This window comes from Rattus norvegicus, chromosome 15, assembly GCF_021556685.1.
Source record: "Rattus norvegicus strain SHRSP/BbbUtx chromosome 15, alternate assembly SHRSP_T2T, whole genome shotgun sequence".
Taxonomy (NCBI): domain Eukaryota; kingdom Metazoa; phylum Chordata; class Mammalia; order Rodentia; family Muridae; genus Rattus; species Rattus norvegicus.
The window spans coordinates 17,291,873-17,319,845 of NC_141548.1; the positions used below are offsets into that span (position 1 = coordinate 17,291,873).

Below are 27,973 nucleotides of genomic sequence, written 5' to 3' on the forward strand. Positions count from 1 at the left end.
CCTTATGAATTTATTAGATATTTTGAAAAGTACATTTTTATCTATGTATTTATATGTATATATGTGGGTGTGTATGTGCACATAAGTGTGTAAGTGTTGTTTGTGTGCACGTGTGTAGGACAGAGGTTGACATCAGGTATCTTCCACCATTGCTTTCTCACTTAGCCTGGAGCATACAAATTGGTTAGGCAGCTGGTCGCAGGCACGCTCCTGTTTCTGCCTCTCTAGCAGGGGGATCGCTTATGGCAGCCTCTTTTCTGTAGGGGCTGGGACCAAGCGCAGGCCCTCCTGCTTGTATAGCAAGCTCCTTATGGGTTGACATATCCCCAGCGTTGTTCATTCTTTTAAAATTTAATGACCAAATTTGAAATTGTTTTTAATTGTGTCTGTATGCCTGGGCCCGTGTGTGAGTATGTGCATTTGAGCACAGGTGCCCTTCAAAGCCAAAAGTGTCGGATCTCCCTGAAACTGGTTTTAGCTGCATGGGTAGTCAGAGCTGCTGAATCTTCAGTAAGGCCCCAAGCACTGCTAAGCATGGAGCCAGGGCCATGTCCCTGCTCTTTTGTTTGTTTGTTTGAGACGGGGTTTCTCCGGGTAACAACCCTGGATGTCCTGGAATGTTCTTTGTAGATCAGGCTGGCCTTGAACTCACAGAGATCCACCTGCCTCTGCCTCCTGAATGTTGGCTTTAAAGGCATCCACCATGATGCTGGGCTACTCTTTTTTTTCTTTTTTTTTTTAAATATGTTTCCTGATAATGTCTTCAAAATGAACACATTATTACTATAAAAAAGGTAGGAATTCTTGCTTTATCCTCAGGTATCAAATGCAGTTACTCTTAATAGGCATGGCGTGTGAGTCTGGTAAGGTTGGCTCAGCAGAGGCAGATGCTGCTGCCAATCCTGATGATGAACATCCGGTCTCCAGGCATCACAGGGCAGAAGGAGAGACTAACTACTGCAGGGTTTCTCTGACGTCTATGCGCGTGTTGTGCCATGTGCAAATATATAGACACACACACACACACACACACACACACACACACACACACAGATACAAAGAGAAGAGGGAGATGGGGCGAGGATATCAATAAATATAATTTAAAGAAAAAAGAGAAACAAGACTTTCAGAAGCCAAAAAAAAAAAAAAAAAAAAAAAAAAGAGGTCAGGGTTAAGTTTTGTGGACATCAGGGAGATGGACCTTTTTGCTGTGTGTGGTCAGTCACTCAGTTACTAATTGCTAGCATCTTAAGTTATATTCATAAGGAATCAGTGATTTTCTGCTAGGTAGATTGTTTGGAAGCTTTAAAGAGAGCCATGGTGGGTGTAGATGAATACCCTTCCTTTTTTCCCCTTGGCCATCTATCTCTTTTCTCTTCACTGTGCTCTAATTTCCTTTGGGTGCCTGCTGTAGTAGACTCTGGCAGCCCTGCACTTAGAGTGGCCACAAGCTAGCCGAAGTGCATGCTTGTTCTCTGGAATCCACACCTTTACCTAAAGCATTCTCCCTTGTTGCAGGTGGACATTCTGCCCTGAACATATCTATGAGACCACAGCTAGGAGTTCTTGTTAGTTGGTCACCATGCTGTCTTGACTCCTGGTTGTCTCCATGCCTTATTTAACCTCCAGTTGCCCTTGAGTTGGGTTTATCTTACTTACAATTTGAGAACCCTAACTAATAGCTTATACATCTGTAACCTAGATTCAGAGTAAATGCCTATGGTTGGAGCTTTACAATCAAGACATCATTACCTTCTTCCATTCTGTATAAGAGCTGAATGTTTTACAGTAAGTCACCAAAACAGATCTCTAAAAGGGACATTTTTGGTGAGCTCCCCATGACTTCAGTCCTGGGTACTAAGAAGTTCCCTTCCAGTGGCTTCCCTAACATTGCAGGATGCTTGTGTACCCAGGGGAGAGACAGGAAAGTCATCTGTCTACTGTCTGGGGTCTTGGACTCCCTGGGGTTCAGGCCTGTGAAGAGGCTTCAATTCTCTTTCATTTTCTAACATTTCAAAACAAAACAATTGAATTGTTCATTTTTTTCTTTTCTCTGAATTTTAATTTCTCTTTTCAATTTTTTTCCACTGAACTCCCTTTTGTTAATGTATAAAATGTGCTTGAGAACATTGTTTGAGCCTCTGGCATTTCTAGGGTTTTCTGAGAATGGAGAGTTTTCCCCTTATGTCTTCCGTATTGACTCCTTCTGTGCAGGTCCTAGAACAAGGTGTTCAATGACTGGTTTCCCAGAGATATTACATTTGTTCCCTTGCTGGCTTTATAAATCGGGGCAATAGTCCTAACTCTGACATTTCCTTTTCCTAACCCTTCTATTTCCCACAGCCTTCTAACAATAGTCATATCATGTAATATAGTCTAAACCTACAGGTAATTATTACATTATCACAATGAAGTAATTGTGCACATTAAGCCAGAAGGTTTAGCCTAGTTGGTTATTTCTTTTAATATGTACATTTTAATATATTCTATAATTGATATGTGGTTTCAAATATTATTTTCCCCAATGTCTACTAATACCATATGAAGAAGATGGTGGAAGGTGGGTCAGACAGATGTTTCGATGTTGTTGTTATGGAAAGAAAGGCTTAAACCAAGTAGTTCGTCCAGAGCACAACTAGTACCAGATCTCTAATCTTAATCAGGACAGTTAAGCTAATCAGGAGATCTGATATGGAAAGCAAGAGCTTGCCTGTGGAGCATGCTCAAGGTCCTCACTGGATCCCTATCACAGGGTGTGCCCCACAGTACTGACTGCAGGTACAGTCTGAGGAGTTCTGTCTGTACCTTGTCATTCCTTTTCCATAGCTACGTTGGTGGGACTCACTATGAGTTACTATTACCACCATCGTCCATGACTTACACTTGTGTTGCCTGGTGTCTTCAGTTGTGGAGCAACAGTTCACGACTCTTAACTCACCTGCTGCCTGTTGTTTGGTCTGGTATAAAAACAAAACAAAACAAAATTTAATCCTCATTTTAAATCTTCCCTTTAAAGGACTCACTTTCCCCTGAAAGTTCCCTGAAATGACTTGGAGGAGGATCCAAACTTTTGGTGACAGAGGACCCCTGATGTCTTCCTTCCGCCTGTCACGATCTCCATGCTTGGCACTTGTTGTTTATCAGGCAAGAAAAGAGGGTGTAAAACTCGGCCTGGGGTTTTCTCATCCATAGGTGTGAAATTATCTTAGAGCTATAGTAATAATACTTTGCATTTCTATCATGATTTTATTTGAAGATCTCAAAGTGTTCTGCTGGTGTTAATAGAGCTTCACAGCACTCTCTGAAGCAGGTAAGTGTTATTAGAGACTATTCCCGCTAAGAGCATTTTCACTTCACATCCCATGTGTGACTTGAAATGCTCTTGCATTGTTTGGGAATCTCAACAGTCCGAAGTGCCATGCGTGTTGGGCCCTTCCTTTAGATTCAGGCCTCATTAATCCCCACTACATTGAGGGGAATCGAGTAGTTCCTTCTAAGTGGGTGTAACATTTTGTAAGTGAATTAAAATAAAAGGAGTTTGCCATTGCCTTTTGTGCGACTGTTTAAAAATATTTAATGTTGTTCACCAGCCACAGAACCTCCCATGTCATAGCAGCCTTTGTCTTACACAGCAGCACATTGTGCAGCAGGGAACACTGAGTGACCAAGAACTTGTTCTGGGAGTTCAGTGTCTTTTAGACTCTCAGGACTGTCAAGCCAACCGAAAATACAAATTGAATTTGAATCCTGGTTTAAAAGTATCGTTCTGAAAAACTGTTTTTAAAACTTAATGTGTGGCTTTTGTGGTGTAACTTTTCCTGAGGGGATCTTAACAACCATATATACTTCCCAGACAGAGCGCCAAGAATATAGTCCAGTCACATCATCTTGGCAACCAATGGATGTCGAGGGAGCATTTTGGGGAGCACATGTGATACAGAAAATCCTACTGCAGCATGGAGATTACTAAGAAACTGGGTCACTGGCTGTCCCCGAAAAGCTTCTCTTTAGAAGCCATTGTTCACTGCTCATATAACCTTGGGAGGGGCCCTGTGAGTTTTGAAGGTCACTGAGCTTTGTGAGTCACATGACCAGGCTCCCCTCCCTTCTTCCCTGCTCCAGGAGGGACTGGTTCACTCTGGAGGGAAGAGTTATACAATTTTAAGAATGTACGGGTACATGCTTGGTTCTGTTTTTCCTTTAAATATTGGAAAAGCTAACTTGTCACCGTTTGGGCTTTCTACTTCCTATGGCCAATGGTGCAAAAGTACAGCAGGTCTGCTGTAGCATGAACCATTCAGGGACAAAATCTGACCTCACAGCAGCCACCCTCTGGGGCTGTTTGCCCACGCTGTGGTAGAAAGCTTTGCTGTGTCTAGTCAAAAGAGGTTGTTTTCTTTAGTGTCATATCAAAGTCAAATGCTCCATGGTCCCAGCATCCTATCACCACCCCCATCCAAAGTCCTGCCAGGAAGCTGGTGCTGGTCTCCGCTACCTTAAGGGACACTTCCAGCTTATCTCCAAGACCAGGAAAACCCATTTCCCACTCTCCTAGACAAGGTCAGAGGAAAAAGGACCGTTTTAAGCAAAGCAAAACCAGCCTATGTTTACATTTATTCATTGTTCTGTGTTGCATCTGGCGCATTTCTTTCAATGTATTTAAGCCTTAGAGGGAGAAAAAAAAAAAACCTCACGGGTGACAGGATTTGATGGTTCGAATTGCCTGTGATAACTTTTTCTTTAGACACTCCCCTAAGGCCAAGTGTGTTAAAGCTCTTGAAATGAGAAAGGGAGATTATTCCCAGGCAGGATGACCTACGGTGCCGATCGGTGTTTCTAAATGCTGCAGTCCCCATTCAACATTGAGAAAGGTGAGGCTTCACCATCCAGTGGGCCCTTTCTAGTTCTCAGACGAGTGTCAGCTGGTTGCAGAATTCATCTTTTTTTTTCCTGGCTTTTCAGTTGTCTTTCCTCTTTGGAAAGTAATCACTTAAGATCTATCCTGTGAGGATTTGGGAGGATGTTGGCAGAATTATGGATCTCAGTACCATTTCCTCTGTGGTCTTTGCTCAAAGGAGGATACATAAATTTCCTGCTAATTACACAAAGATAGATTTATCATTGAAGATGCTTTTGGCTGTAAATAATCGAAAAGTCAACTTGAAATGGTTTAAAAAAATAAGGGAATTAAGATGAAAAAAAGCTTCCCACTCCCTACGTCTACCTGCTGAATCTCTTGGATGTCATGATTGCTGGGGAGATGCTCCAGAACCCTGGCTCTGGACGCTAGGAATCCAACTGAAACTCACTCTCCCCTGGTGTCAAGCAAGTGGGGACCCACCAGGGTGCCTTTGGTGGTTGTGATGGTGCTGCAGGGAGACAGATCTGAGCCTTAAACTGGTGACAGATTGCTAAGCCCTGACAAATATTTTGTGAGTTGTTCTGCTAACTTGCATTGGAAATTCCTCAAAACAAAACCTATTAGACTAAGAAAAAGGAAGTCTACAAGGAGAGAAGACTTAACTTCCTGAAGGGTGACCCTATAGGTTTTGTTAGTTCTCTGGTTCACTGATGTCACCACAGTTCCTGTCTTGCCCCTTTTTCCTCTTCCACATTTACTGTGCTGACTTTTTTTTTTTTTCTTTTTGGTGAGCCTCATGAGGATATGACAGCACCCATTGACCAAAGAGACTATTCTCAAAGTGACTTTTACAGCAAAAATTCTGTAATCACCCAGCAGTACCACATATTCTTTCCTGAGTCAGGTATTGGCATGTAGATGAGATTACCAAGGACATGTGGAATGAGATTACCGAGGAATTTGCCAACTTTCTTTTTGTTGTGATCTGTAGAAGATAAAGCCTGTAGCATACTCGATAGGAAGGCTACCCACAGTTGGAGGTGGCACACACACAAATGAGTGTGTGTGTGTGTGTGTGTGTGTGTGTAGGTATGCACGCATGTGTGTATAGTGTGTGCATGTGTGTGTGCGTGTGTATGTGTGTACATGTGCATATGTGCATGTGCGTATGTGGGTGTGGGTGTGAATGTGCATGTGTTGGAATCAATAGGAGGCTCCTGCTTTAGCAGAAACTGGTCAAGCTGTCCTAGGAACCAAAAAGGTAGATATTAGAGCAGCGGAGACCTTTTCTCTGTTTTAAAGCATAATGATTTATTCCTGATGTGAGATAAACGTACCCTTCCATGGGTACACGAAAGTGCCTCTTCAAAGGGCACTCAATAAAAGTAGGACTTGTGTTCCTCAGGATTATCCAGAGAAACAACCCGTAGATTGTTCACCTATTTGCTTGTTTGTGATGAGGCGTTGACTCACATAATTAGGAAAGCTGGGAAATTCCATGCTGTGTCATCTACAAACTGTAAACCCAGGAAAGCTAGCATCTCCATGAAATCCTAGCTCAACAGCTAGAGAACCAGTGTAGCTGGAGGGGCAAATAACAGTCTGAGAGGAAAGAGCACCAGGAGATGTGTCCCAGCCCAGACAGCCGGACAGAAGCATCAGTTACCCGTCCTTTAGTCTACTTGGGACTTTTAGGGTTTGAACGCTGCTCATGTACCCTGGGGAAGCCAGCCTGACTTGCGGAGTCTACCGTCTGAAATACTAATCTCATCCAAAACAATAATACAGCTCGAAATAGTGTTTAGTGGGGCACCCTGGGTGCATTCAAGATGACACAGGGAGTCATTCAGCACACGGCCTTGCCAATAGGCAGAAGGAGAGCAAGGGGAAAATTGCTGCTGTTATACCTATATGGACATTTCTTTCCCTTTCGTATGTACATAATCTCTTCTTTGACTGGCATTCCCCTTTGTTGGAGTCAGTTGTGGCCCAGGCCACAGACCAACTACACCTTGCTGGCTGCCTGCTTAGTTATACGTAATCCTATCGGCAAGCTTGAAAGAGACTTCCAAGGAAGCCGGAATACAAGTAAGGCAGATGGATCAACACTCCTGTGGCATGCTGGCGTTCAGGTTTTCCATCGTTGATAACCCTGGTAGAGCGCCTAATGTAAGGGACTTAGTTACCTACTGAGCTATTTACCTAATTTCTTATTCCAACTGAAGGGTACCACATACACTGTGCACTTACACAGTCATGGGGGCGATGAAGGTGCCTGAGATGTGGCCTAGTTTTCCCCCAATGGCGTCCATCAGTCGTTTTATCTTAGTGGAAATGCTTATTTGCTTTGTAAATGGAAAGACACTTTATAAATGACATTCTGTATCTTTAAATCTCTTATAATTACTTTATTTTTGTTATGTAACCAATGCATTTGCATTTTTTAATATTTGGAAGTCACATCAGTAAAAGAGGAGAAAATAAAAATTGTTCTTATGCTATCCTCCAGAGATGATCAACTGTGTCAGCTGCAGACGCCTTTTTCAGTTAGTTTTCTCTATGTTGGTATACTATTCCGAAAGTACTTGGATATACTTCTTTTCCTGCTAGGCATTATCCTGTGAATGTTAAATGCTCCCGCAAGCCATTGTCATCTAGGTCTGCACTGTGTTCTGGCATGGGGAACTTGCCTGCAGAAAAATGGAAAAACTCATCTGCTTCTCAAAGTGGTCCTCAGGCTGAGCTGTGGGAATGCAACCCGAGGTCTGTGTGACTGACTGCACACTGCCTAACTGGCTTCTAGAAGACAGGGTGATTAGAGAAGTTGGTCAGAAATTAACTTTCTATGAAAAAGATCATGTTTGTCCTCTTGGCGACCACTTTCCTGAGGTGAATGAGCTCTTTTGCTGCTTTGCAAGGAGGATAGCTCACCTGAGCATCCCTGTAAGGAAAATAATCAGCAGCCCCCTCAGGGGTCTGGGAGCCTCTTTGCAGCGCAGGTCGCAGGTCGGGGCAGCTCCTGCAGTCTGTGCTTGCTGGTCCCGATAAAGCAAATGCAAGCATGCCAAATCACTTTGCTCCGGCTTACCCCTTCTTCAGAAAGAATCCATAAGTGCTACAGAAGGAAAGCACATGAACATTTGCTATACAGAACCTAGAAAATGTCCTGCCTGCTTAATCCTCTTCCCATTTCAGGGGGAAAAGTCTGTTACACTCGAGCTGAGAATTGAAGGATCACAAAAGTGACGACTGGTTGCCAGGCTAGACATCACCATCTGTGCTCTCTCGTTTCCCTCGCAGTCACAGGTTGTTCTTTAACACACCTGTGTTGGTGAGAGCTCAACAGTGCTTTCCTGAGTTCTTCCATTCTCCTCCAATTCTGTGACTGCTATGACCACCTTTGGAGGGAACCCGAGCCCCTTGTTTAAACACAGGGTGTTATTGTAGGATAGGGTGAGATCTGATAGCTGCCTCCGGGAGATAATGTCCCTGCCACCGACCCCCATGACTGCATTTAAATGATGGCTAGCAGAGAAGGCCATTTCTCCCACTGTGTGTTTTTGGAATCAGAATTGCACATGAGCTCAGAGTCAGGAACGTGCTGCAATGATGTTATTCCTTGTAGTCACCACAGCTACTGTTATTCTTTGGCTTGGGGCTGGCAGGCACCCCGCCTCATAAGTTGATCAGAAAACTTTCTGACTTGCAGCCTCCTTCACTAGAGCTCTGAAGAACTCTCTAGCAGGGTCTATTTCAGGTTTTCCATCTCAAGGAACACACTGCAGTCTGGCTACCCATGCCTTGTTTATGTGTGTCTGAGTCTTCCAGCGGTGTTGGACTAGAGGTCTGTGGGGCCTTTTGGTTTAACAGCATAGACTCTGTGTGAGTAAAGCCAGTCATGATGAATAACTGTAAACACAGAGATGGATGCCTGCTCGAGCGGGTGTTAACGGAGAGGTGTGGGGATCTGCTTGGGGGGCAACAGTCTGTCGAAGTAGTTTACCATCTCTTAGGTAGAGGCTCTTGTGGGAGCACTTCCTGAAAACATTTCAGGCATCAGGCCCATAGTTTCCTTTCCGGAGGCTGCAGGTACTCATCCCAAACTCTAGCTAGCACCTCAGGCTTTTGATAACATGTAACCAGGCAATAAGTCACTTTTAAAAAGCAGTCATCATTTAATCTTTTTCACAACTTGTGGGGCATGTACTGTCCTTACATGCTTAGTGGGTAAAGCATCTCAGAGAACTCAAGCAACTTGACTAAGACGGCACAGCCAGGGTGACCAAGAAGAAAATTCTTTGACAGACAGTGCTGTGAATCTTTGTCCAGGCAAGCCCAGGGGAAAGCCTGTTATTTCTGCATTAAAGGCTGGGGGTTTTGATGGATTCATGTGGTGTGCCTTGCTAACAAAACAGGATTTGTTATGGCAGTTGAGAGAGGGCATGACTTAGGTGGGCAGGCACTCTACATTGTGGGGCCATGACTGATTCAGGCTGTTGGGCTGGCCAGCAAATGCCCTTCCTTGCTAAGCCATCTTGCCAGCCCATCACTCAGCTTGTAAAATAGATAGGTTGGTTGAAAGCTAGGTGTTTAGAGCAGTAGAAATCTAGAGAATTATGAATCTGTAAAAATAGGATTACCTAAGAGAGTTGAAGCATATGGCATGTTGTAGTGAGTGTGGCGAGAGGCAGCAGAATGCAGGAGTTTGTTCCAGAGTTCTTGGCGTGACCTCTAGGTAATGTGTCATCCCCCGTTGGGAACCTCAGTTAGTATTCCAGAAATTTGGTCTCAGCTCAGGGACCAGCATTTGTTCTGCACTGTCAGCCACAATGAAGGGTCCTATTAGCAGCAGCCATTTCTTTGTGATGGGTAATTTGTGAGCTCAGATATGTATGTCTAAAAAAGACGGTACAGAGGAGATGAAGGGCGTTCAAACCAAACAGTATGAAGGACCTTCTTTGTGACAGGTATTTAGAGACAATTCAATTCTGGGAATAAATAATTGTGAAGTGGCCCACAGCCTGCTCTTTCATACCCTTATTCTAAGTGTGTGACATCCAATTTATCTCACTCTGATTTGCCTCTAGCACCCAGCCTTGTCATTCTTTCAAGTTCCATGTACCTGTTTTGAAAACCCCTCACTCTTTAATTTTGTTGAAGGGACACATTATGTAGAGGGGCTTTGGGAAATTCTTATGTCCCTGAGACACTTGGCACATAGTAATTGTGCATGTTTAGGGGGATGTGATAATATATGTGTATATATATTATATAATATATATAATATATATGCACAATTCATTTCTTCTCTACTATGCACTCTGATCAACAGTTCTTCATAGTAATTCATTCAATATATGAGATGAGAAGGCGCCTTCGGTTACTCATAGTAGAGTCTTCAAGTCTTTCAATTTCTTTCTATTAATGGTAAATGATGTATGGTATATACTATGTATACACATATGTATATACACACACATATACATCTATAATATTGGATATTTACAATGGGTATATACAATTGTCTTCAAAAATTCATTTGTATTAAGAATTGAGCTGATTTAAAAATACTGTATTAGTGGTAGAATGTTCACAGACATAAAGACCATGAAGGGATATATGAAGGTTTGGTCAGTGTTATGATTGTGTGTGTGAATTTCAAGTTTCATCTTCTATTGTAAAGTGCTGCTCTTTGGACAGCCCCTGTGAAGACTTATGGTTCACTTATGCTGCTGATACCACCCATCAGCAGATTCTTCTCTTCTACATAAATTACTCAATTACTTAAGTGTGTGTGTGTGTGTGTGTGTGTGTGTGTGTGTGTGTATGCACATGCACATATGAACTTACACATGCACACATATGTGCGATGGCACAGATGTGGAAGTCAGAGGACAACTTGCTGGAGCAGGTTCTCCTTTTCCACTGTGTGTCTCCTAGAACTGAACTCAGTCCCTTAGGCTTGGTGGTTAGTGTCCTTACCTCTTAAGTCATCTTATCAGTCCTTTGTCTCTCCTCTTTTAGGTTACACCTCAGAGAAAGCATCAAGCCTTGTATAGCTTTAAAGCAGGTAGCCATAGGCTCTACTGCATCAAACTGCTGAGAATAGACTAATATGTATATGTAGATAGCTATGGTACAGTTAGCAGCTACAATGAGTAACACACTGATCATTTGGCCATGTAATTACAGAAAAGAGATGTAATAGAATATTTATTTTTTGTTTTAAAAAACAAATGAATCTATTCTTTTTTGATGAATCTATTCCTTAGCCCCCCCCCCCTTTTGGGAGGGAAGGGCAAGAAAAATCATCAAAACAACAAAGCAAGCTTATTTTTCTTATTATTTATTAAGTATTTATTAAGTTTGGAAAGAGAACAGGAAGGCTGCTATGACTGGATTCTGGGGCTTAGGAGCATTGGACTTCTTGGACAGCTTGGCATAGTTGTTTTGGTCTTGGAGTGGATCTGCCTTTAGGACAAGCCAGGAGCAAGAACCCAGAGACGATAGGAGCTACCTGAGATGGTGGAAGTAAATGATACTTGGAAATCAATAAGTTCATGGGACCAGGTAATGGCCTGGACTCCCAATGTCCCTGGCTTCTAGATGATTTCTTCCAGAGTCCCACAACAATGAAACTCAATTTCCTTCAACTACCAAAAGGATCATCCACACCACTCCCTAAAGTCTCTAAGGTCACACCCTCTTACCAAGGTTATTGATACAAAAGTAAGTGTCCTCCCTTCATTGAGATGGACAAACAGACCAGCAGCAGCATTTCCACCGTATGCATTTGTTTATTTGTTGTAGTCTCTTAATAATTCATGAGAAAAAAGGCAAGAAAGACTAATGTTCCATTCATAGCTTTACTTGTTAGGATTTTTGTCAAGTTCTTTTTGTTACAGAGAAATGTTCTTTTCTTTCACATGCGTTTGATTACTTTGTCCACAATAGGTGACTTGACAAGCTTAAAAAAATTTAAGAATATTTGCATTCCTACTTTGTATATGTGTGAAAGAAAACAATTGAAACCTTTGAATTTCTTTTCTTTTCCTTTTTTTTTTTTTTGGAAAAGCAGTGGAGGATAAGGTCTCTTGAAATATATCCATCTTATAACATGTATTACATGATGACTTGGATTTTAGGCTCAGGCCTAAACTGGCAACTATTGTCAATTTTTCCTCGTACGCATTCTGATTGTCTAGGAAAAAAGTTCCTCAAGTTGCTGTGCTTATTTCTCAGTGGGGCAACAACTCTTGGCATCATTGATGATCTCTTTGCATTAGAGTTCTGTGAGTCTAAGAAATGAAACTAAGACTATTAATACATCATTTCATACTTTTTATAATCAAGTCAATTTATGTCTTGAAACTGAGGGGTTTTTTTTGTTTTGTTTTGTTTTTTGTTTTAACTGTGTATTAGTCAACTTTCTATTGCTGTGGGAACACACCCGAGAAAAATCACTGATATACGACCTTCTTTTGGCTGATGTTTTGAGAGTTTGAAGTCATTTGGAACATGCCGCCTTTGGGTCTTCAGTGGATAGATTTTGGTGTAGACAGCTGCTCACTTCCTGGTACCTAAGAAATAGAAAGAAACAGAAGAGGACTTCAGGTTCCTTTGTTCCCCAAATGAGCATGCCACCAATGACCTAACCTCCTGTTTGTAGTCCTCACCTCCTAAAGTTCAGCCCCTCCCTCTAGTACCATCAGCTGGTGACCTAGCCTTCATGACTTTTGGGAGATGTTTAAGGTCATATTACACCAACAACTATGACCTTGGTATTCATTCTTGACCAACACGAAAAACATAATTCAGAATTGTGCTCCAAAGTTTTGCAAACAGACTGGACCAGAGAAAATGAAGTAGGACTTCTATTTTCTATGTATTTCTCATTTATAGAAGCAATCAGAAATAGATGCAACCTAGGATTCTAGGTATGAGCCATGATACTCTAAGAAGTGTTTTTCTATCTTAAGGAGAACTGCTAACAGTGATTAAGAAAGTTCCCCACATAGCTTTAAACCACTCATTGAGTCTTCAGAGGCCTGCTTCCCAGAAGACATTGTCTGGGATTTGTAGAGCCCAATTATGATTGACTGCAACGCTTACACTTTCATTACAAGGACTACTAGAAAAGAATTGCTGTGTAAATTGTTTGTTGCTGTGAGAGAGAGGACTGTTCAGAGATTCTAATCAGACTGTCAGCAGCTCAGCAGTTTGCACAGTCAAACTTGTACATGTTTTTAAACTGCCTGTTCTCTTTCACAGTATACATTTTGTTCTTGGTCTAGCTGGTGAAGGAACAAAGCAAGAAAATGATACTCTACATTCATTTTGTACAGAAGTATAATTCACCAATACGCTTTCATGATTAGTGAGCTGCGGATCTAAATTCTATGACCCTGCCTAAGGGGCTACTCTAGAAAACACAAAGTGCGTGACATTCCTGGACTACTTTTTAGTCACTCCTGGGCACCATCATGACTCCAAATCACATATTTATTCTGATAGGGTTTTGAAAATTTCAAAAATATATGCAGGCCCTTTATTTTACCCTGTAGCATAGCCCACACTTTCAGACACCTTTAAAAAAGGATCCTCATTTAAAAATGGAAGTTTGTACATTTGGTTCTAATGTTTCTCACAAGTCTCAACCTGTCACAGAGACACTTTCAGAAGTTGAAACCCATGATCTATAAGCTCTACCTGCGCATGTCCTGCCATATCATTTGACTTATCCCACAAAAGAAAACCAAACTCCCAAACACCCTGGACTACGACAACCACTCACCTCAGAATACATTAAGGAAGGTTTCAAATTCCAAGTCTCTTTTGTATAAAGTCAAATTAATACAATACAAATAAAATTGTCCACCCAATACAGCTGACAATGGATGAAGCGAGGTCACATTGTCGCTGTGCATTGTGGGCTTATGATGCACACGGAACGGTAGAGTTAGTGGGACTTCTACTGGACTTGCACTTTCTCTCATCTTCTGGTCATCTCAGCTGTGATTCTATGACAGGCAATGGTATGGATGGACCCAGGTTCTCTTCAAGCGCTTGAAGCTTAATTCCTTTGCATGCATTTATTAGTTTTTGAGACAAAGTTTTTCCAGGTAGCCCAGGCTGTCTTTGAATTCACAGTTCTTCTGCCTCTGCCTCCTAGGAGCAAGGATTTCAGGTATCTACTGTCATTCCTGGTCTCATGTTGATTATGCCACAGAAGGCACAAGTCTCCTAGGCTAGCAGATTGATTTCACTACAACATTTCCCAGAAGGAAGCACCATAGCAGTTCCCTGTTTACCATCAATTCCTTCTTTCCTAGTATAGTATAGTATAGTATAGTATAGTATAGTATAGTATAGTATAGTATACTATATGTTGCTGAGACCTAGATCTAAGCCCAGATAATAGGTTTTTAAAAGTTATGTAATAAACAGAAGCAGACAGTATGGGGTCCTTTGTATATTGTATCTTTTATTCAACATTATATTTGTGACATTTGGAATCTTTCCTTTTAGCTTTTAAGAAATGGTGTAGACTTGAAGCTGTTAAATGAAATCATATGTTGGGAAAATGCTCTGAAATTTCAAGAGTGTCTTAAAGACACAAGAACCAACTGGTCACTTGTGTATTTAAGTGCTTGGAAGTATTTGGGAAAAATTTTCCCAAATTTTGCATTTATTTATTTTCCTGACTAGCTCATCCACAAACTTTGCATGTGCAACCTGGACAGTGGTTTATAGTAGGTCCTTCACTTAGATCCCAGCTGACCAAATGGCGAAGTTTTTGGATATTACTATTTTAAAGGTCATCTTAGAAGTCTACACCCTGAGAGTTTTTTCTTGTATAGGTGAGTAGATTTTTCTTATAATTGACTAATTAAGTGGAAATTAGAGGTTTGTTTCTTTAACCTAAGGCCATTCTTAATATTCCTTTTAGTAATTAAGTATAACTGAGAATAATCCATAACCACAGGACCTTTTCCTTTCATTTATACACAATGTGCATAGAATTTGGCTTACAGGTCAGACTACATACTGGATTACCATCTTTTGGCACCAAAACACATAGTGGATTTCTTTAAAGGGACACTCCCAATTTAGCCAGAAAATATTAAACCCTGTTTCTTTGCCAGCACCATATAATAAACTATGAATGTGGTATTGAGGCTCTGGTGGGTGTGCAAGTAATGCCTGGAGAAGCCTCCCTCTGTCTCACAGAAACGAGAATTGCAAAACAGGTATCACTGATGGTTGCTTGGAATCTCACAACACAGAGGATAGAACAAAATGCCAGGGCCAGAGCAAATGGCCAGCAATGCCAGTGGACAGGCACCTAACATTCTCTTTATAATTTATCTCTTGAGAGCTGGGACTGTCCCACAGCTCTTGGACCCAAAACCTGCCCACAGAGCTGGTCTGCCAGGAGCCTTCTCAATCCTAAGCCCACAAATGGGACTCCACTTTCTCTCTGTGATGGTTCAAGGAAAGACCTGCTGAGAGTGCTTGGGGCAGGAGACTCAGTGCAGCCTGTGACAGGACACTTCCAGTCTCCATCTGCACTCAGAGCTAAGGCTGTCCTACAGCCCTCCAGGCCCAAAAGCAGCCCAGAGAGAGCTTGTCTCCCAGGAGCACTCTCACTCCTAAGATCATAGACTCACAGGCTTACAGGCCCACAGGACAGGCAAGCTCCAGTCAGAGAAGGCAAGACCAACAACAAACATCAGAGATAACCAGATGGTGAGAGGTAAGCACAAGAAGCTGAGCAACAGAAACCAAGACTGCTTGGCATCATCAGAACCCAATTCCCCCACCACAGCAAACACTAGATAACTCAACACACCAGAAAAACAAGATTTGGATTTAAAATCACATCTCATTATGATGACAGCGAACTTTAAGAAGAACATAAACAACTCCCTTAGAGAAATAAAGGAGAACATAGGTAAACAAGTAGAAGCCCTTAAAGGGGAAATACAAAACTCCCTTAAAGAGTTACAGGAAAACACAAACAAATAGGTGAAAGGATTGAACAAAACCATCCAGGTCCTAAAAATGAAAATTGAAACAATAAAGAAAGCACAATGAGAGACAACCCTTGAGATAGAAAAACTAGGAAAGAGATCAGGAGTCATAGATGCAAGCATCACCAACAGAATATAAGAGACTGAAGCGAAAATCTTAGGGGCAGAAAATACCATAGAAAACATTGACACAATAGTCAAAGAAAATGCAAAAAGCAAAAAGCTCCTAACCCAAAACATCAGAGAAATCCAAGACACAATGAGAAGACCAAACCTAGGAATAGATACAGAAGAGATCAAAGATCCCCAACTTAATGGGCCAGTAAATATCTTCAACAAAATTATAGAAGAAAACTTCCCTAATAAAAAGAAAGAGATGCCCATGAAGATAAAAGAAGCCTACAGAACTCCAAACAGATTGAACCAGAAAAGAAATTCCTCCCATCACATAATAGTGAAAACACCAAATGACAAAAACGAAGAAAGAATATTAAAAGCAGTAAGGGAAAAAGGTCAAGTAACATATAAAGGCAGACCTATCAGAATTACACCAGACTTCTCACCAGAGACTATGAAAGGCAGAAAATCCTGGGGAGATGACATACAGACCCTAAGAGAACACAAATGTCAGCCAAGGTTACTATATCCAATTACCATAGGTGGAGAAACCAAGATATTCCATGACAAAACCAAATTTACACAATATCTTTCTACAAATCCAGCCCTACAAAGGATAATAGATGGAAAACTCCACCACAAGGTGGGAAACTACACTCTAGAAATAGCAAGAAAGTAATCTTCATGCAACAAACCCAAAAGAATGGTGACACAAATATAATTCCACCTCTAACAACAAAAATAACAGGAAATAACAATCATTATTCCTTACTATCTCTTAATACTAATGGACTCAATTCCCCAATAAAAAGATGTAGACTAACAGCCTGGAAATGTAAACAGGACACAATATTTTGCTGCATACAAGAAATATACTGCAGTGACAAGACAGACCTACCTAAGAGTAAAAGGCTGGAAATTTTTTTTCCAAGCAAATGGTCCCAAGAAACAAGCTGCAGTACCCATTCTAATATAGAATAAAATTGACTTGCAACCAAAAGTTATCAAAAAAGATAAGGAAAGACACTTCATACTCACCAAAAGAAAAATCTGCCAAGGTGAACTCTCATTTATGAACATCTATGCTCCAAATGCAAGGGTAACTACATTCATAATAGAAACTTTACTGAAGCTCAGAGCACACACTGCACCTCACAAAATGATGGTGGGAGACTTCAACACCCCACTCTCATCAATAGACAGATCATGGAAACAGAAACTAAACGGAGACATGAAGAAACTAACAGAAGTTATGAACCAAATGGACTTAACAGATATCTATAGAACATTTCATCCTAAAACAAAAGAATACATCTTCTTCTCAGCACCTCATGGTATCTTCTCCAAAATTAACCATATAATTGGTTACAAAACAGGGCTCAATAGATAGAAGAAATTTCAAATAATCTCATGCATCCTATCAGATCACTGTGGACTAAGGCTGGTCTTCAGTAACAACAAAAACATCAAAAGTCCAATCTACATGGAAGTGAACAGCGCTTTACACAATGATAATATGGTCAAGGAAAAAATAAAGAAATTAGAGACTTTTTAGAACTTAATAAAAATGAAGGCATAACCAGTAGCCAAGATCAAACTAAATGGAGAGAAATTTAAAGCAATCTCACTAAAATCAGGGACTAGACAAAGCTGCCCACTCTCTCTATACCTATTAAATATAGAATTTAAAATCCTAACCAGAATAATTAGACAACAAAAGGAGTTCAAAGGGATACAAATTACAAAAGAAGTCAAACTATCACTATTGGCAGATGATATGATAGTATACCTAAGTGACCCCAAAAATTTTACCAAAGAAGTCCTACAGCCAAAACACAACTCCAGTAAAGAGGTTGGATATGCAATTAACTCAAACAAATTAGTATTCTTCCTCTACTCAAAGGATAAACAGACTAAGAAAGAAATTAGAGAAACAACACCCTTCACAATAGCCACACATAATATAAAATACCTCGGTGTGACACAAACTAAGCAATTGAAATATCTGTATGACAAGAACTTCAAGCCTCTGAAGAAATAAATTGAAGAGCTCAGAAGATGTAATGATCTCCCATGCTCATGGATTGGCAGCATTAATATAGTAAAAATGGCCATCTTGACAAAAGCAATCTACAGATTCAATGCAATCTCCATCAACATTCCAAGGCAATTCTTCATAGAGTTAGAAAGAGCAACTTGCAAATTCATTTGGGAAAGCAAAGGAAAACCCAGGGTAGCAGAAACTATTCTCAACAATAAGAGCACTTCTGGGGGAATCACCACCCATGACCTCAAGCTGTGTTACAGAGCAATCGTGATAAGTACTGCGTGGTATTGGTACAGAGACCGGCAGGGAGATCAATGGAATAGATTTGAAGACCCAGAAATGAACCCACACACCTATGGTCATTGATCTTTGACAACAGAGCTAAAACTATCCAATGGAAAAAAGACAGCATTTTCACCAAATGGTGCTGGTTCAACTGGAGTTCAGCATGTAGAAGAATGCAAATTGATCCATTCTTATCTCCTTGTACAAAGCTCAAGTCCAAGTGGATCTTGTACCTCCACTTAAAGATGATATACTGAAACTAACAGAACAGAAAGTGGGGGAAAGCCTCGAACACATAGGCATAGGGGAAATTTTCCTGAACAGAACACCAATGGCTTATGGTCTAAGATCAACAATCAACAAATGGGACCTCTTAAAATTGCAAAGCTTATGGAAGGCAAAGGACATTGTCATTAGGACAAAACAGCAACAGATTGGAAAAAGACCTTTACCAACCCTACATCTGATAGAGGGCTAATATCCAGTATACACAAAGCACTCAAGAAGTTAGACTCTGGAGAATCAAATCATTCTATTAAATAATGGGACACAAAGCTGAACCATGAATTTTCAACAGAGCAATACTGAATGGCTGAGAAGCACCTAAAGAAATGTTCAACATCCTTAATCATCAGGGAAATACACATTGAAACAACCCTGAGATTCCACCTCACACCAGTCACAATGGCTAAGATCAAAAACTCAAGTGACAGTAGGTGCTGGCAAGGATGTGGAGAAAGAGGAACACTCCTCCATTGTTGGTGGGATTGCAAACTGATACAATTGCTCTGGAAATCAGTCTGGCAGTTCCTCAGAAAATTGGACATAATACTGAGGATCCAGCTATACCACTCTGGGGCATATATCCAAAAGATGTATAACATATAACAAGGACACATGCTCCCCTATGTTTATAGCAGCCTTATTTATAATAGCCAGAAGCTGTAAAGAACCTAGATGCCCTTCAACAGAGGAATGGATACAGAAAACGTGGTACATTTACACAATGGGGTACTACTCAGCAATCAAAAACAATGACTACATTAAATTCTTAGGCAAATACATGGAATTTGGAAATATCCTGAATAGGGTAACCCAGTCACAAGCACACACACACACATGGTATGCACTCACTGTTAAGTGGATATTAGCCCAAAAGCTTAGAATACCTAAGGAAAAAAAATCACAGATCATATGAAGCTCTAGAAGAAGGAAAACCAAAGTGTGGATGTTTCGTTCCTTCTTAGAAAAGAGAACAACATACTCATGGGAGGCAATACAGAGACACAGATTGAAGCAGGGACTGAAGAAAAGGTCATCCAGAGACTGCCCCCTCGGGGATCTATCCCATGTTCATTCACCAAACCCAGTCACTATTGCTGATGCAAAGACGTGCTTACTGACAGGAGTCTGATATAGCTGTCTCCTGAGAGGCTCTGACAGAGCCCTACTGATACAGATGAGTGTGCTCACAGCCAACCATTGGACTGAACAAGGGGACCTCAATGGGGGAATTAGACAAAAGACTGAAGGAGCTGAAGGGGTTTGCAACCCCATAGGAAGAACAACAATATCAACCAACCAGACCCTCCCAGTGCTCCCAGGGATTAAACCATCAACCAAATAGTACACATGAAGAGACCCATGGCTCCAGCCATATATGTAGCAGAGGATGGCATTTTCTGGCATCAGTAGGAGGAGAAGCCCTTGGTCCTGTGAAAGCTTGTTTTCCCAGTGTAGGGGAAAGCCAAGGTGTTGAGGTGGGTGTGGGTGTGTGGTAGTCGAAGCATCCTCATAGAAGCAGGGGAAAAGGGTATGGGAGGGGGGGAAGGGGATAGCAATCGAAATGTAAATGTATAAAACATCCAAGAAAAATAAAATGAAAGAAAATTAAAAGATCCCTATAGGGATCATACTAAATAGCTTTTATAGGAATCCTGAGGACTACTGTTAAATTGACCACTTGATGCAAAATCATAAAGAAATTTGATACTAATTCAAGTATCAAATTGGACAGTTGAAATCAAATATCTGATGCTTCTGCGAAGTGCTAGAAGGGAACCTTGTGTGCTACTGGCTTAGAGTCTCTTGGTGGAACCAAAACTCCTTCCTCGATCACATTGGTGGGATTGAAAGTGCAGATGTTGGCTGATGCCAACATTTCAGAATTAGACAGTCCCTCAGCCCTGTTCCCGCTAACCTAATTTGAATGAAAGATAAATCAAATGTAAACAATTCTAAATTAAAATGTATATAGCTCAAAAATAATTTATTTCTTGATGTGCAGATGCCAAATTATTGAACTCACACAGGTGTTCCTGGAGAGAGTCTTTAAACTTTAAACTACCTCCTTCATTTTTCAAGTGGAGTGTACACACTGGAGTATACACACTGGAGTGTACACACTGGAGTGCACACACTGGAGTGTACACACTGGAGTATACACACTGGAGTCACACACTGGAGTGCACACACTGGAGTGCACACACTGGAGTGCACACACTGGAGTGCACACACTGGAGTGTACACACTGGAGTGCACACACTGGAGTGTACACACTGGAGTGCACACACTGGAGTGCACACACTGGAGTGTACACACTGGAGTGCACACACTGACATACAACCGACCACTGGCTGCATCCTGTCTCATCTCTTAAAGACTTTTGTTTAACTTTACATTTGAAAAAAGCACAACAGAATCCAGTGGCATTTTCATGCCAGAACAAACCCAGTATCATTTTTCAATGCCTATGTGATGACAATCTGGTTATTAGGTTGTCAGAAAGTTTTGACAAAATGTAGTGCTGGACTACCTAATTACGTTGCTTCCGTCCAATGGGGCTGCCGATCTGCTTCCTAATAACTTCTGGCCAGGGTTGTTCTGTAAAAGGCAAACGTATCAGTCTTGTGATAAATGTTTGCTGTTTATGTTTACTAGACTAAACAAAGAGAATCCACTTAGGCCTGCTCTTGAGGGGATAGTAATAATACACATTGCCCAGAGTCCAGATGTCCCGTTCCTCTGAAAGTTTTAAATCACTGGGGAGGGGGAGAAATGTGAAGGAACGAAGACTTTCTGCAGGTTTTCTTTCATTTTGCTGAAAAACATCCAATGAAATAAAATAATCTTAAGGACACATTTAAAAACCCGTTTTCAACACCATCTTCCCAATTTATATTTTTATTTAAAGAGCTGGCATTTTCTTTCAGATTCAATACCTAAGTACTGGAGTACGCAACGGAGTCCTTTATACTCTCTTTTCTATTGAGGTTGGTTCAAGTTTTGTTTCATCATAATCATCTAATATTGGCAAAATTAAAAAATGTATTCATATAAAGACAGACCTAACACTATGTAATACTAATATAAAATGTATTCTGATAGTATGGCTACATGAATAGGTTTTCTTTCTTTGACAATTTCTTCAGAAGGAAGGACTATGGATGATTCTCTGTGGTAATATACTATTCTAGCTGGCGTGCACAAGACTTTGAGTTTGATGCCAAGGAAACAAACAGAACTCGTTTTGACTGGCATGGTCTACATACCTGTAATCCCAGCACTTGGAAGGCAGAGGCTGACGGATCCTGAGTTTAAGATCCTTCTGGACTACATAAGAGTTCTAGGCCAGCCTAAGCTATATAGATAGCATCAAAACGACAAAGGCAGTTAAATGCCTGTGGAGAAGTGCTTGTTGTTATTATGTCCTTGGAGATAAATCACCAATTCCCATGAGTGCTCAGCACTCGAAGGGGCTGTGCGCTGTGGGCCCTGAGGGTTGAGCTTCATCATCGTCCCCTATATCCTTTCCTGTCTACATGACTCTGTTGCTGAGGCAGCCAGGAAATAACTGTTTAGATGAGGTCTAGGAAGCAGAAGGAGGGCACGCAGGTGGAATAACCCATGAAATGCGATTTTACACTGGGCTCAAGGCAGATAGTACAGGTTTTTACATGAACTAGGAAAAGAAAGCTTTGGAAGTATGAAGTTCTGAGGGCAGTTCTACGAAAGCACAATAATTTGTGATATTTGCTTGTTTGAACAGGTAGTTGTAGTGAGAGAGCAGTGAGAACCGTTGCGGTGGAGGGGAGGGTGATAGTTCAGTTACATGGAGGGATCCTACTGCTCTACAGTAAGGCGACAAGGATTTATTAATTTATTCCATTAAGCGTTCTTCTGAGACTTTATCATGATTTTATGTGCATGGGTGTTTTGTCTGCATGTCTGCATCGTACGCAGACATGGATGCATGCTTACAGCACTCTTGGAAGCCAGGAGAGGGCATTGGACTACTTGGGGCTGAAATCACAGATGATCGTGAGCTGTGCTGAGGTTGCTGGAACCTGAACCTGCCCTGCTCTTAGCCACTGACCCATTTCTATAAAGACCTAAAAGACAAGTGTTTAGAGGTTCGAAGTTAAAAAGCGTTAATACTGTTCAAGGAGATGGAAATGATCGAAAACTCTACTCTTCTGGTAAAACCATAGTAAAGAGAACTGGTTCCAGTGTTTCCTACAGTGAATCCTGTCCAAAGTCACTCACTGTACTTTCCATGGTAGTAAAGAAGCCTTTGGCTTGACGCCTCACAGAAATCTTGATATCTTTCCAATGTGATGGTTGCAGTGGGTCAATAGTTTCTGTTGCATAGATGATATGGTGGATCTAAGCAGTTACCACATAAAGTAACTGTTTGGGTAGCAGTGTTAGTTCTTGGTTGCCTATCAACCAAGGCCAAGGGGTTGCTGTGGCCCAGGCAATCCCTTTGACTGTGTGCAGTCATCTCTTATCCAAAGAACTATTACCAGTTACTCTGTTCAACACATTGAGACTTGTGTCTATGAAGATGAGATGAGATCTTGGCCACTGCTCTGGGATATCAAAGCCCAGTGGTTATGCATTGTCCTGGTTTATTGGTGCTACTGTAACAAAATCCTGCAGATCGGGTGATCATAGCAGCAGAAGTTCCTCTGTCTCTCAGTTCTTGAGATTGGAAACACTAAGATGAAGGTCCTTGTCTGCCAAGACTGTGCTTATTCCAAACAGCTGCCTTGCTGCAGCATCCTTTGGAAGGGATGTGTGCTATGTCCTTAGTGGTGGGACACAATGAAGAGGGTCCTTTCACCCTGTCACCCTTTTGCTATGGTGCTAATTGTGTTGATGCTCTACTCCCAGGACACCATTAAATCCCAGAGGTGACAACTTTTAATGTAGGTGCTTTGATGATTAAGTTGTAACATGAATATTGAGTGAGGCACTGGCATTTAAACCACAGTGCTTATGTTGCAAGATCAAGCTAACTTGATAGTACCTGTCATATGTTCTCTATTTGATAAAAATTTTTCTAAATTTCTGCTAAGTGACTTTGATGAAGGGGTGTCACAGTTAGCTTCAGTTGTCACCCTGATGCACCCGGGAAGAGGGAATGGTAACTGAGGAATTGTTTCCATGGGGCCTATGGGCGTGTCTGTGGGAGTGTTCTCTAGACTGTTAATTCATGGAAGAGGGCCCACACCATTGTGGGCATTGCCATGCCTGGGCATCTGGAAACAGGAGGCATAAGAAGGGTAGATGATCATGATCTCGGAAGCAAACCATTAAACAGTTTTTCTCCATGGTTTCTGCTTCAGTTTCTGCCCTCCTCTTCCTCCATGACGAACTATACAATGGAAAATTAATACATACCTATGTTGTTTTCATTTGTAGTGTTTGTCATACCAACAGAGAAACCAAGCTTGGGCAAGGTGTCAAGTATCTTGGTGAAGGATAAGGGGCAGAGATACACAAAGGTATTTTGGGGAGCATTTGTGGTGACTTGTGAATGCATTTCTTTTTTTTTTCATCTTTATTAACTTGAGAATTTCTTATTTACATTTCGATTGTTATTCCCTTTCCCGGTTTCCAGGCCAACATCGCCCTAACCCCTCCCTCTCCCCTTCTATATGTGTTCCCCTCAGCATCCTCCCCCCATTACCGCCCTCCCCCAAACAATCACGTTCACTGGGGGTTCAGTCTTGGCAGGACCAAGGGCTTCCCCTTCCACTGGTGCTCTTACTAAGATATTCATTGCTGCCTATGAGGTCAGAGCCCAGGGTCAGTCCATGTATAGTCTTTGGGTAGTGGCTTAGTCCCTGGAAGCTCTGGTTGGTTGGCATTGTTGTACATATGGGGTCTCGAGCCCCTTCAAGCTCTTCCAGTCCTTTCTCTGATGAATGCATTTCTGCTTGTGTAACCTGTTCTCTTCTTTAGAGAGAGTTTTCAACCAAACAACTTGAATTACATTCAGTTAGCATTATTTTCTTATTTATGGTTCCCTTTTCAATGAAAGTTTTATAAGTCATAATGCAAAAAGTGTGTGTGTGTGTGTGTGTGTGTGTGTGTGTGTGTGTGTGTGTGTGTGTGTGTGTATGTGAGGAGTCTCTCACTGAGAGGTTCATAGGCTTGGTTAGTTCTAAGGGTTTGCCCATCTTTACCTGCCCAATGCTGAGATCAGAGCAAACAATGCTGGCATGCCTGGTTTTTTGGTTTGATTTCTGGAACTGAGGTCCTGATGCTTTTGTGGCACCTCCTTTACAGATGTAGCCATCAGAGTCATCTCAGGCCCTATGTTGTCAGTTTTATTTATTGACACAGGGTTTTGTTTTGTAGGGGAGATTGGCCTGGAATTTACAGTGTAGCACAGCTGACCTCAAACTCATGGTAATTCTTCTGTCTCAGCCTTTGGAATATCAAATTCAGATTTACTGAGTCTTCTTCATGCTAGGTAAATGCCTAACCACTGAGCTTCATCCCTAGTTATCCAAAGTTTCTCTATGTATTATGGCTTTGATTTTTCCTTTATTCCCGGCAACATCCCACATATAAGTCTGAGTTTTGTGACAGTCTGTTCTCTTCTCAGGCTTTCCGGTGAGTTCACACCAGCCCCATTCAAATTCTGGCAGTCTCCTCATTAACAAATGCAAACGTAGCATATAGTTTTGTCATTTTCCCAAGGTCCCAAGGTACTTCCCACCAGGACTGAATCTAAGTGCCTGATTCCTGCTTTAATGTTCTTGAATGTTTAATTTGGAAAAAAAAAAAGATGATGCCCTCACAAGTATCCTGTAGCAAGAACACAGAAACACACGGTGACATTTTAATAGCTTATTTATTTTATATAGATATAACTTCTTCAAGGTGTTTAAAATGTCAGAATAGCATGAGAAATGTAGGCGAATAACTCCCTGCAATTAACAAGTAGAAAGATTTAAAGATGCAGCAGTGTTCTAGACAACCGAAAACAAACTTTGCCACGATTACTGCACCTGAAAGATTCATTTCTTGCAGGAAACCCCTGCCCAAGCAATACGGTGTTTTCCGTTGGAAGTTAACTGACGTTTGGGCTATTAAGCATGGAATTGGAAGGTTCCTTCCCCCAGAGTAAACACTGATTAACTCAAATTTACCAGCGAAGATGGATCTTACAAGTTTTGTAATCCTTTCCTGACGCTTTATGTTTAATGACATGCCTATTTATGTCTGAATCATTTAAAATGATTAAATTTGCTCACATAAATTATATCAGTAATTCAGTGTCTCCTGCCTTGACATCACAGTATAACTGTTTTATCATGGTGGCTCTGGTTTTGAGATTCTGTAAGAGTAGTAGATAATATTCACTTTGGAGTTACCATAATCTCTGGATTTGTGTTCTCCATATACCACAAGCTCTTGAGTTCTCTAATTTGTCTTTACTTTTGCTAAGAAAAATAGAGAGTATATACAGTTATAAAGATCGGTTCTGTACATTAAGATGAAAGTGTAACCTGATACCTTTATTAATTACTTTGATAAAATCTGAGACAGAAATACTCGTCGGAACTTCAGGGGGCGGGGTTATTATAGCTCATGGGCAGAATTGGTGGGGAAGGCTTGGTAAAACAGCCACATGATGTCAGAAGCATGCAGCAGACCTCACCTCATGAGTCAGCCCATGGGCAGAGAGACTAATCTAGAGGCAGAAGTAGATACAGCTTTCAAAGGCCTGTGTCTGGTGACCCACCATAGGTAGGCCGTATGTCTCAAAGGTCCCACCACTTCCTGAAGCTGAGTCATCAGCACAGTCCGGTGTTCAGACACACAAGCCTGAGGAAATGTTTCACACTCAAACCAAACATATGTTTTCTGGCAGCTGCCCTTTGCCCTTGATTCTGTTCTGCATCTTGCCCCTACAAAGCGGGACCTCCACATCCCTGTCAACATTATGTAAGTACTGTCGGTTTTCAAAGGTGTTTTCAGTTACGCCATGATCCAATCAGAAGCGCGATTTTCCAATGGCTGTTTGCTTTAATGGGGAAATCAACACCGAGTTCAGAGCACAAGTAAGTGACATAAAATCATAAGACAAGCTGCAAGGGACACCACGGTTGTGATGACTGTGGGCACTGGGCTTTAAATGAGGAGGAGTAAAGACCGTAGATTAAGAATGCTGTTAAGATGTGGGTATAAAGCTATTTCTCCTTAACCTGGCGAGGTGCCCAAGCCTCCTGCTAACACAGTCACTTTGAAGCATTAAATTTATCCCTCAATTTCCTTTTTTATGGCTTAATAGTCTCTTTAGGTTCTTACAGGATGGAGTGGTAAGACATTTGTGTTTTTTTTTTTCCTGATAAAATTTTCTTCCCTTGAAAGCTTGTTGGAAAATAGCAACTGCATTTTGCAAATAAGCCCCAGAGATGTAATGGGTTAGTACGCATCTATCATCTAAGCAACAAAGTACATCCGAACAACAGATAGCAAAGGTCTTTATTAACAACAGTGACAACAACAGTTCTCATATACACACATACACACATGCATGCATACACACATGTGCAAACACTTGTGAGGGAATGAGGTTGGGGTCTTTGAGGTTGGTTTTAGTGTTAAATGGCAACTCAGTCATCAGTAAATGGATTACCTAGCACCTTTCAGCACAGTAGAGGGGTTAGTAAGTTGCAAAGGAAATACAAGCATAACTGAAGAACAAATCGTCTGGTTCCCGGAGGAAAGGTGGCAGGACAGTCATGCACGCACATCCAGGACATCCAGCTCCTGTGTGTCTTGTTCGCTCTACACTGTGGTTAATTTAAAAGCCAGCACATCAGACTTGAGGTGTTTCCAATATTTTGGTCAGTTTCTGACATCCCTGAAAAGACAGGGCAACATTTAGCTACCCATCTTTGTGGCAGTGTCTCCTTGGAATGGAATCCTTCCTTCCTGTCTTTTTTCTGTGTCATTCCAGAGCTACCCTAGGCACACGTGCACTGTTTTTCCTTAGAGGAGAAATAACTCACAGTAGCTCCTGTCTCATCCGTGTGTTTTTCCTATTCCTACTTGAAGTTAAGATTGTACTAGAAAACAGCGCATGTTGTGTATGAAAAATGACCTTGTTTTCAATGCCTTCAGTGTATATTCTCTTGCAGAGTCGTATCATGGTTTACTTAAATGGTACTGAGTACAGATGCTATAACTATAACTGGAACTCCTCACTCCTCTGGCAGTAAAATGCCATATCTCCATGGTCTTTCAGGGTCTGCACACTGCTTTTACTTGCAAAACACAGTGATGTATGTGCAGCTTTTTCTCTGTCCCCAGAAACTGCTGCCACTT

General features: G+C 41.4%; 1 protein-coding gene across 12 annotated transcripts in view; it reads left to right on the forward strand.

Moving 5' to 3' along the window:
• The window catches only part of Fhit (fragile histidine triad diadenosine triphosphatase), a 1,549,291-nt gene that overhangs the window by 34,860 nt on the left and 1,486,458 nt on the right, over nt 1-27,973 (forward strand). For 2 of the 12 annotated variants that reach the window (XM_087586495.1, XM_087586496.1), the window contains exon 3: nt 3,017-3,144. The gene's annotated coding sequence lies outside the window, so the exon portion shown is untranslated. 12 annotated transcript variants of the gene reach the window in all.